This window comes from Furipterus horrens, unplaced genomic scaffold (assembly GCF_987537825.1).
Source record: "Furipterus horrens unplaced genomic scaffold, mFurHor1.1.pri manual_scaffold_13, whole genome shotgun sequence".
NCBI classification, from domain to species: domain Eukaryota; kingdom Metazoa; phylum Chordata; class Mammalia; order Chiroptera; family Furipteridae; genus Furipterus; species Furipterus horrens.
In genome coordinates, this window is record NW_028327183.1 from 50,075,820 (window position 1) to 50,087,561 (window position 11,742).

Sequence of the window (11,742 nt, forward strand, 5' to 3'; positions counted from 1 at the left end):
GAAAGCTCGACATTCACAAATCTTTAGCCAGATGAACTAAGCATAAAGGAGGGGAAAACACTTGAACTACTTAAGTCAGAAGTAAAAGAAATAACATCGCCAATGCCATTGCCAAAATAAAAAGAAGTATAAATGAGTACTATGAACAACCATACGCCAACAAATTACGTAATTTAGATGAAATAGGCAAATTTCTATAAAATTGATGCAAGAAGAAACAGTAAATATGAATAGGCCTATCTAAAGAAAAGCTCAGGGATATTAGTGGAATGAACATAAAGTTGGGCCAGGTGGATCAGGCCGACTTTATTAATTTAGGACCACTAAGCAGAGATTCTGGACCTGACGTTGTAGCTCGAGGGGTTAGAAAGCATTCTCAGTTAGTTTGGTCCGTTGGACCAAAAGGGGATGCACACTAAGTGAAGGTGAAACATCGAGGGAAATTAGCCTGTTAGAGTGGGTTTGTCATGTAGGACCTGCCCACCCATGCCAGGAGGACCCAAAGGACGCACTTCTCACAACTGGGAAAAATACATGTGTGAGGGGAGCTCCAGGGTCCTTGAATAGCCCTGGGGCTCCTCTTTTCTGTAGTGAGAAGTTACAGTGAAAGCTGGGGCCACTGAACTGGGATCCTTCATCGCAGGAGGGCTAATTGCGTCTTGGAATGGCAGGGGCCAAATAATGGTCCTCACCGGTCAAAGACAGAGGGTGGCGGAGCCAAACGCATCACCAGGACAATCTCATTCACAGACGCCTTTGGCTCTGGCTAGTGGATCATGGTGCTCCTGGAAGAGAAGCAGATGAGCTGTCTGTTTGGTTCTTTTGAAGATTTTCATTTATTTGTTTTTAAAGAGTGGAGAAAGGAGGGAGAAAGAGAGGGGAAAAAGATGTGAGGGAGATACATCCATCAGTTGTCTCTCACACACACACCCCAGCCAGGGACCTGGCCTGCAACCCAGGCACATGCCCTGACCAGGAATTGAACCAGCAACATTTTGGTTCACAGGATGACACTCAGCCCACTGAACCACACCAGTCAGGCCTAACATGGGCAGTCTATTAAACTCCTACTTAATCTATATAAGCAGAAGAGTCCTAGGTCAAGTAAGCAGAAATATCAATTGAATCACCAACACAAAGAGTCATGGCTCCTTAACTGTGTTCCTCACTGAGCCAGTCGGCAGACCCCTTGAGGAAGGACCCCAGTACACTACCCAAACTGTATACTGTTAATTTTTCTCCTGACTCTCCCCCAAGGCACCTACAGTCTTTCACCCATGTAACCCTGCCGTGGGGAAAGGAAAATAATCAGACTCGGGAAATTCCTGGCCCCTGCCATTCCAAGACGCAATTGGCCCTCCTGCAATGAAGGATCCCAGTTCGGTGGCCCCAGTTTTCACTGTAACTTCTCACTACAGAAAAGCGGAGCCACAGGGCTATTCAAGGACCCTGGAGCTCCCCTCACACATGTATCTTTCCCACTTGTGACAAGTGTGTGGTCGGCGCGGCTGCTCGGCGAGGCCCGACGGCCCGGTCCGGCGCGCTGCGCGGCGGCCGGCGGCGGCACCATCCACGGCGGGCTCGGGAGACGGAGGCCGGGCTCAGCGCGGGCTCCCCGGCATGCCCCGGCCGGCCGCCGCCTCAGAGCCGGGCCGCGTACGCAGGGTGGCTCCGCAAGCGCCGGGATGCGGGCCGGGCCTTCCCTCGCACCACGGTGCTCCGCTGCACCGCGCGCCCGGGCACCTCCGCCCCGTGCCCCGCGCCCCCAACAGAGCGCGCGGTCCCTGCCGCCCGGCCGTCGCGGGCCCATGGACGCGGCCTCCTGGGCCCGCTGCCTACCTGCGCTCGGGCCCGCCTCTCAGGTGCCGGGCCGCTTCGGGTCCCTGCGGTCGGGGCGCCACCAGTGTCCCGGGCGCCCCGCGGCCGCAGCAGATGCTACTGGAGCCTCTACGCACTCCCGGGGCGGGGCAGTCTGGTGGGCGGGCGCAGGGGAGGAGGAAGCCAGAGGGGCAGTGATCGGCGGCCCTGTCGGCCAATGGCAGCGCCGATCTTCGCCTACCAAAGGAAGCCCTCGGCCAGTGGCAGCCAGGGGCGGGGACAAAGGGCAGGGCGTAAGGTCACTTGCGTACGGTGGGGCGCGGGGATGGGGCCTTCAGGTTGGGTGGGCTGGTGTGGGGCCAGCAGAGTACTCCCAGCAGCGACGGTGGCGGAGGCGGTGGGTGGCAGCGGCCGGAGCGGGAGCGGTGGCGGAGACGGCCCCAGCGGCGGCGGAGGTAGGAGAGGCCGTCGGAGGGGCGGTGGGAGCGGGGTCGGTGGCGCCGCCTGTCGGATCAGCGGCGGCGTCTTTGACAGAAGCGGGGACGGCGGCGGAGGTGCTATCGGCGGGAGGGCCCGGAGCGGCGGCGGAGGAGGCGGGAGCGGGGGCGGCGGGAGAGGCGGTGGCTGATAGCACCTCCGCCGATGCCACAGGTCCTGCCGACGCCCCAGCTACCGCCGCCGCTCGCGCCGCCGCCTCCGGCCCCCGTCCCACCGCCGCCGCCCCGGGTCCCACCGCCGCCGCCCCCGGTCCCAGCGGCGGCAGAGGTCGGAGAGGCCGTCTGAGGGTCGGCGGGGGCGGGGGCGGCGGCGATGGATCGGTGGGGCGGTCGCGGTGGGACCCGGGGTTGGCCGCGGTGGGTCCCGGAGGGCGGCGGCGGCGGGACCCGGTGGCGGCGGCGGAGGTGCTATCGGCGGGAGGGCCCGGAGCGGCGGCGCTGGGACACGGGGCGGCGGCGCTAGGATGGGGTCGGGGGGCCGCGGCGGCGGGAGTGGGGGCGACGGCGGTGGGACCAGGGCCGGAGGCGGCGGCGCAAGCGGCGGCGGGAGCTGGGGCGGCGGTGTGAGCTGGGGCGGCGGCAGGACCTGGGGCGTCGGCGGTGGTGCTATCGGCCACCGCCGCTCCCGCTCCGGGCCCTCCCGCCGATAGCACCTCCGCCGTCACCCCAGCTCCAGCTCCCGCCGCTCCCGCCGACGCCGGCCCCGATTCCACTGCCGCAGCCCCCGTTCTCGCCACCGCCGGCCACGGTCCCACAGCCGCCACCCCCGCTCCAGGCGCCGCCGACCCCGGCCCCAGTGGCGGCAGAGGTAGGAGAGGCCGTCGGAGGGGCGGTGGGAGCGGGGACGGCCGGCGGAGGTGTTATCGGTGGCAGCGGCCGGAGCGGCGGCGGCGGCGGCGGAGGCGATGGGAGCGGGGGCGGCCGGAGAGGCGGTGGTCGATAGCACCGCCGCCGCCGCCCCAGCTCCCGCTCCCGGCGCCGCCGTCCCCGCTCTCCCACCGCGGACGGCGCCGCTCCGGGCGCTGACACCGACCGCCTCCGCCACCGTCGCTGCTGGGAGTACTCTGCTGGCCCCACACCAGCCCACCCAACCTGAAGGCCCCATCCCCGCGCCCCACCGTACGCAAGTGACCTTACGCCCTGCCCTTTGTCCCCGCCCCTGGCTGCCACTGGCCGAGGGCTTCCTTTGGTAGGCGAAGATCGGCGCTGCCATTGGCCGACAGGGCCGCCGATCACTGCCCCTCTGGCTTCCTCCTCCCCTGCGCCCGCCCACCAGACTGCCCCGCCCCGGGAGTGCGTAGAGGCTCCAGTAGCATCTGCTGCGGCCGCGGGGCGCCCGGGACACTGGTGGCGCCCCGACCGCAGGGACCCGAAGCGGCCCGGCACCTGAGAGGCGGGCCCGAGCGCAGGTAGGCAGCGGGCCCAGGAGGCCGCGTCCATGGGCCCGCGACGGCCGGGCGGCAGGGACCGCGCGCTCTGTTGGGGGCGCGGGGCACGGGGCGGAGGTGCCCGGGCGCGCGGTGCAGCGGAGCACCGTGGTGCGAGGGAAGGCCCGGCCCGCATCCCGGCGCTTGCGGAGCCACCCTGCGTACGCGGCCCGGCTCTGAGGCGGCGGCCGGCCGGGGCATGCCGGGGAGCCCGCGCTGAGCCCGGCCTCCGTCTCCCGAGCCCGCCGTGGATGGTGCCGCCGCCGGCCGCCGCGCAGCGCGCCGGACCGGGCCGTCGGGCCTCGCCGAGCAGCCGCGCCGACCACACACTTGTCACAAGTGGGAAAGATACATGTGTGAGGGGAGCTCCAGGGTCCTTGAATAGCCCTGTGGCTCCGCTTTTCTGTAGTGAGAAGTTACAGTGAAAACTGGGGCCACCGAACTGGGATCCTTCATTGCAGGAGGGCCAATTGCGTCTTGGAATGGCAGGGGCCAGGAATTTCCCGAGTCTGATTATTTTCCTTTCCCCACGGCAGGGTTACATGGGTGAAAGACTGTAGGTGCCTTGGGGGAGAGTCAGGAGAAAAATTAACAGTATACAGTTTGGGTAGTGTACTGGGGTCCTTCCTCAAGGGGTCTGCCGACTGGCTCAGTGAGGAACACAGTTAAGGAGCCATGACTCTTTGTGTTGGTGATTCAATTGATATTTCTGCTTACTTGACCTAGGACTCTTCTGCTTATATAGATTAAGTAGGAGTTTAATAGACTGCCCATGTTAGGCCTGACTGGTGTGGTTCAGTGGGCTGAGTGTCATCCTGTGAACCAAAATGTTGCTGGTTCAATTCCTGGTCAGGGCATGTGCCTGGGTTGCAGGCCAGGTCCCTGGCTGGGGTGTGTGTGTGAGAGACAACTGATGGATGTATCTCCCTCACATCTTTTTCCCCTCTCTTTCTCCCTCCTTTCTCCACTCTTTAAAAACAAATAAATGAAAATCTTCAAAAGAACCAAACAGACAGCTCATCTGCTTCTCTTCCAGGAGCACCATGATCCACTAGCCAGAGCCAAAGGCGTCTGTGAATGAGATTGTCCTGGTGATGCGTTTGGCTCCGCCACCCTCTGTCTTTGACCGGTGAGGACCATTATTTGGCCCCTGCCATTCCAAGACGCAATTAGCCCTCCTGCGATGAAGGATCCCAGTTCAGTGGCCCCAGCTTTCACTGTAACTTCTCACTACAGAAAAGAGGAGCCCCAGGGCTATTCAAGGACCCTGGAGCTCCCCTCACACATGTATTTTTCCCAGTTGTGAGAAGTGCGTCCTTTGGGTCCTCCTGGCATGGGTGGGCAGGTCCTACATGACAAACCCACTCTAACAGGCTAATTTCCCTCGATGTTTCACCTTCACTTAGTGTGCATCCCCTTTTGGTCCAACGGACCAAACTAACTGAGAATGCTTTCTAACCCCTCGAGCTACAACGTCAGGTCCAGAATCTCTGCTTAGTGGTCCTAAATTAATAAAGTCGGCCTGATCCACCTGGCCCAACTTTATGTTCATTCCACTAATATCCCTGAGCTTTTCTTTAGATAGGCCTATTCATATTTACTGTTTCTTCTTGCATCAATTTTATAGAAATTTGCCTATTTCATCTAAATTACGTAATTTGTTGGCGTATGGTTGTTCATAGTACTCATTTATACTTCTTTTTATTTTGGCAATGGCATTGGCGATGTTATTTCTTTTACTTCTGACTTAAGTAGTTCAAGTGTTTTCCCCTCCTTTATGCTTAGTTCATCTGGCTAAAGATTTGTGAATGTCGAGCTTTCAAAGGACCATCTTTTGCTTTCACTGATTTTCTCTATTGTTTTTTCTACTCCTATTTATTTCTACTCTAATCCTTATACATCCTTGTTTCTGCTCGCTTTGGGTTTACTTTGCTCTTCTTTTTCTGCTTTTCGAGGTGGAGAATTAGAGAAAGAATTTAAATTAACATAAGCATTTACAGTCATAACTTCCTTCCAAGCTCTGCTTTAGCTGTTCATCCCGTAAGTTTTGGTGTGCTGTGTTTCTGTTTTCGTCTGTCTCAAAGTGCTTTCAGTTTCTCTTATGATGTTTTTGACCCATTGGTGATTTAAGAGTGTGTTGTTTATTTTTCAGTTATTTGAGAATTTTCCAGCTTTCCTTCTGTTATTAATTTCTAATTTAATTCCCTAGTAGTCAGAAATGTGCTTTATAGGACTTCAGTTATTTAAAATTTAATGTAGCTTGCCTTATGGCCTACCAAATGGCTTATCCTGGGGAATTTTCCATTTGAGAACGGGGGAATGTGCATTTGAGAAGATGTATTCTGCCTGCTGAACACCTCTCTGTGCCTGTCTGTTAGGTCTGTTTGGTTTATAATGTTTTTCAGGTCTTCTATATCCTTGCGCATCTTCTCATTTTTCCCCTTTATTGAAAGAGGAATATTGAAGTCTCCGATAATTGTTGAATTGTGTATTTTTTTTTTAGTGTTGTCAATTTTTGCTTCATGTGTTATGATCCTCTGTTAGGTTCATTATATATTTATAATGGTTATATCTTCTTGTTGGATTGACCTTTTCATTATAATAAGTTCCATTATAATGTGTAGCACTTTGCTTTAAAGTATGTTTGTTATTAGTACAGCCGTTGCCGTGCTCTTGTGGTTGCTCTTTGCGCGGTATATCTTTTTCCTCTTTTTACTTTAAACCTGTTTGTACCTTTGGGTCTAAAATGTAGCTCCTTTAGTCAGCATACAGTTAGGTCTTGTTTTTTATCCAGTCTTTCTCTCCTTTGATTGGACTGTTTAATCCTTTCACACATGGTACGCTTATTGATAGAGTTTATGTCTGATATTTTGGTTTCCATGTCTCATATCATTTTTCTTCCTTTCTTCTTTACTGCTTTCTTTTTCATTAAGCAGATATTTTTATTGTGCTATGTTAATTCTTTTACTGGTTTTTTTAATCTATATTTTTTGAGACAGCTTCTTAGTAGCTTCTCTAGGTCTCCATTATAGATTTTACCAGACTCTACTTCAGATTTATAGTATCTCAGTTCCAGCAAAATGTAGAAATGTTGCACCTGTACAATTCTAGTCCCTACTCACTGTGTTTTGTGCTGTTGGTACATGTATATGTAGATGTATAATGTTTATGCTGCATGCCCATGCCCATCAGTACATTGTTATAATTATGACTTTTTATAGTTCTGTGTATTTTAGTGAAGCTGAGAGAATAGAGAAGAGCAAGTACTTTTATGGAGTTTGTTGTATTAATCCCTTTATTTAAGAATTTTGTTTTCTTTCTTTCTGTGAATTCAAATTGCCACCTGGTGTCCTCTCCGTGCTCCCTTGTCCCGCCCACTGTTACTGGGAAGTGTGCAGCTTTGTCCCCGCCTCCTGCTGTACACGGCTCTTTCTGTAGATTAGAGGTCCAAGAACACAAACACGCACGTATGATATATGTGTTATGTATGTTTAGATATACAACATGTAATAGATACATGGCCCTGGCTGGTTTAGCTCAGTGGATTGAGCGTCGGCCTGCGAGCTAAGTGTCGCTGGTTCGATCTTCCAGTCAGGGCACATCAGAGAAGGAAAACTCTGACTCCAAAAAACCTCCGCTGCCTTGCGGCATACCTCTTCAGGGGAAAGGCTAAGGGAGTAAACCCCGACAGAAAATCCGGAGCCGGAGTCCCTAAGGCGGTTTGACGTTGTAGTCAACACCGGCAACTCCTGCGGCGCACCTGAAGCCAAGCTGTATTGACTCCGTCTTTCCCTTGGATCCTTCAGCTGCGAAGAGAGGGGGGGTCTGCTGCATGGGCAACAGCAGACCCTCCATATCACCCTGCCCAGGCTCTGTAGCTTCAACACGGGAGGAGACAGATACCGTGTCACTCCCGAGTCGGACTGCACAGCCATTCTCGGCGGTGCAGATAGACTCTTAGGAAGCTACACCATCGTCTCTCGAGACGGACGGCTGCCGACGATGAATAGATACATGTTTAGATATATATATATAATTTATATCTTCACATGTGTTTAGATATCTACAGGATGGGGTAAAAGTAGGTTTACAGTTGTTTGTGTGGAAAATAATAGAATAATTAGTAAGTGATAATATGAGAATAAACTCTGTTTCATGTACTCAGAACTGTAAATGTACTTTTGCCCTATCCTGTATATCAGTAATTGTTTTTAAGTCAGTTAAGAGAAGAAAGGACAAATGTGCATTAATATGGTATTTTGTAATTACATATGAAATTATTTTCATCAGAGCTCTTTGTTTTCTCTTGTGAATTGAACTACTGTATGGTGCCATTTGCTGATAGTTCGAAGAACTTCCTTCACAATTTCTTGTTCACTGGGTCTGCTAGAAGTTTCTGTTTGCCTTGTAATGTCCTAGTTTCTCCATTGATTTTGAAACATAGTTTTGCCGGATGTAATATTTTTAGCTGACAGCTTCTTTATTCAGCACTTTGAATATGGCCATCCCACTCCTTTGTGGTCACCATTGTTTCTGACTGGAAGTCAGTTTTTAAACTTATTGGGGTTCCCTTGTGTGCAAGGAATTATTTCTCTTTTGCTGCTTTCAAAATTTTCTCTTTCAACATTTTGACTATGATACATCTGAAGGTGAATTTCTTTGTGTTTTATCTTCTCTGGACTGACCTTGGTGAGCTTCTTGAATGTATAGACTAATGTTATAAAAAACATTTTGGGGAATGTATTCCGAGGCTCTGCCCAACTCATTATATGTTTATAATGGTTATATCTTCTGATCGGATTGACCTTTCTATTATAATATGTTTTATTTGATCTCTAGTAACATTTTTAAAAGTTCATTTTGTTTATTATTAGCATAGCCCCTGCAGCTCTCTTGTGTTTGTTATTTGCATAGTATATCTTTGTATTTGTATAGCATATAGATTGATGGGTGGTCGCATTTCTTCAGATACTTTTTCTTGTCCCTTCTCTCTCCTTCATCTGATGTTACCATTAAGCATAATGGTGGCTCATATTTCTCAGAGGCTCCGTTTATATTTTTCTCTTCCTCTTTTTCTCTCTGTTGGCTGATTCTGTCTTCTGCCAGCTGAAATCTGCTTTTGCGCCCCTCTAGTAAATTTTTCGTTTTGTTTATTTTGCTTTTCAACTCCAAACTTTTCATTTGGTCCTTTTAAATAATTTCTACCTCTATTGATATTTTCTATTTAATGTGACACTGCCATCATACCTTCCTTTGATTCTTTAAATGTTATATCCTTTTGTTAGTTTAACACATTTGTAATAATTATTTTTAAGTTTCTGTCCAGTCAACATCTGGCTGTCCTCAAAGGCAGTTTCTTTTGTCTGCTTTTATTCCTGTGTATAAATTACACTTTCACATTTCTGTGCATATCTTGCAAATTTTTTGCCGAAACTGGGCATTTATGACAACATAGAATTTTCTGCATTGCTTTTGAGTGTATATTGCTCCACAATTTGATCAGATTAAAGTCAGGCCTTTTGCAGAGGCAAGTTGCTGAAGCCAGTCTTTGAAGCTTGTTTCAAGCCCACGACAGTTCTGACCTGTCTCCCTGTCTTCCTTGAGTCTCTTTACTGAACTTCTAACTGATCCACCATTTTGCTCACTGCTATTCCAACGCTACACATCTTCTCTAACTGCCTCACAACAAAATCTTTACTGTCTATCAAAATGCTTTTTAGCTTGAACTTTTCCACTCTCTGTTGCAAGTAAAGTCAGACTTTTTAGGGAGATAAATGGAGCTCAGCTCTCCGTTCCTACAGCCTGCCTCCCCACTGAGCAGAACTTCTGCACTGCTGCTCTGGAGCTGGGGCCGGGGACAATGGCCCACTGCCCTTGGAGCGGTATCCTTGCTCCATGAGCACAACTCTGAGCATAGTGGCAATCTCTGGTTTTCTTGCCTTACTTCTTCAACCACAGAGCCTCCACCCTACAAGTGAGCTAGGGTCAGGGTGACCTGGGCCAAGTATTATTGGCCTGCTATGTCTAGGGTAGATTTTGCACCTTATGAGTGTGGGGGAGGCCCAGACCTCTGGGTTTGGGGGACACGAACTGCTGACAAGCTGCTCCTCCCAAGGGGTAACTATATCCCTAGACTGAAAATGGGGTGAGAGTGAGCCCTGTCTTCCCGGCAACATCTGCCCACAGTAGAACTTCTTTCACACTGTGCTGGTGGATGGACAGGGTGGAGAGAGCCAGGTAAGGAGTAGGTTGTGACTCAAATACCACTGGCTTACTGAGATTTAGTAGGTTTTCGTGAACAAATGTTTCTCCATTTGCTGTATGCCTTTAGAAAAATTCCCAGAGACTTTATTTTTTTTTTTTTTTTTTTTTTTTTTTTGGTTTTTCAATTACAGTTGTCCCCTTTTCCCCCAATTTCTCTCCCCCACCCAGCCCACCCCCTCTCCCGCAATCATATCCCTCCCTGTTGTCTATGTCCATGAGTCTTTTATACAGGCTCTTTAATTAAACCCTTCCCCTACTTATCCCCCTTCTCTCCCTCTCCCCTCCCCCCTATTGACTGCTATTCTGCTCTTTGTTCTATTTAGTTCCTTTGTTTGTGTTGTTCTTTAGTTTCCTGTATTAGGTGATATCATATGGTATTTTTCTTTCTTTGCCTGGCTTATTTCACTAAGCATAATTCTCTCTAGTTCCATCCATGTTGTTGCAAATGGTAGGAGTTCCTTCTTTCTTTCTGCTACATAGTATTCCATTGTGTAAATGTACCACAGTTTTTTGATCCACTCATCTACAGATGGGCACTTAGGTTGTTTCCAGCACTTAGCTATTGTAAACAGTGCTGCTATGAACATAGGGGTGCATAAGTTCTTTTGAATTGGTGTTTCAAGATTCTTCGGGTATAATCCTAGTAGTGGAGTCACTGGTTCAAAAGGCAGTTCCATTTTTAATCTTTTGAGGTAATTCCATACTGTTCTCCATAGTGGCTGCACCAGTCTGCATTCCCACCAACAGTGCAGTAGGGTTCCCGTTTCTCCACATCCTCGCCAGCACTTGTTGCTTGTTGATTTGTTGATGATGGCCATTCTGACTGGTGTAAGGTGGTATCTCATTGTGGTTTTTATTTGCATCTCCCTGATGGCTAATGATGTTGAGCATTTTTTCATGTGTCTATGGACCTTCTGTATGTCCTCTTCGGAGAAGTGTTTGTTCAGGTCCCTTGCCCATTTTTTAATTGGGTTGTTTGTTTTCTTGATGTTGAGTCGTATCAGCTCTTTATATATTTTGGAAATCAGTCCCCTGTCTGTGATGTCATTGGCAAATATGTTTTCCCATATGGTTGGTTTCCTTTACAATTTGCTGTTGTTTTCTTTTGCTGAGCAGAAACTCTTCAGTTTGATGTAATCCCATTTATTTATTTTTTCCTTTATTTCTCTTGCTTTAGGAGATGTATCCGTGAAGAGATTGTTACGTGAGATATCTGATATTTTCTTGCCTATGTTTTCCTCTAGGACTTTTATGGTGTCACGGCTTACATTTAAGTCTTTGATCCATCTTGAGTTTATTCTCGTGTGTGGTGTAAGTTGGTGGTCTAGTTTCATTTTTTTGCAGGTCCCTATCCAGTTCTCCCAGCACCATTTGTTAAAAGGCTCTTCTCACTCCATTTTATGTTCCTTCCTCCTTTATCAAAGATTAGTTGACCATAGAGGCCTGGGTTTATTTCTGGACTCTCTATTCTGTTCCACTGATCTATATGTCTGTTCTTATGCCAGTACCATACTGTTTTGATTACAGTGGCTTTGTAGTATTGTTTGATATCTGGTGTTGTGATTCCTCCTGCTGTGTTCTTCTGTCTCAAGATTGCCTTTGCTATTCGGGGTCTTTTTTGGTTCCATATGAATTTATGGAGTATTTGTTCTAGGTCTGTGAAATATGTCATTGGTATTTTAATAGGGATTGCATTGAATTTGTAAATTGCTTTGGGTAGTATGGCCATTTTGATG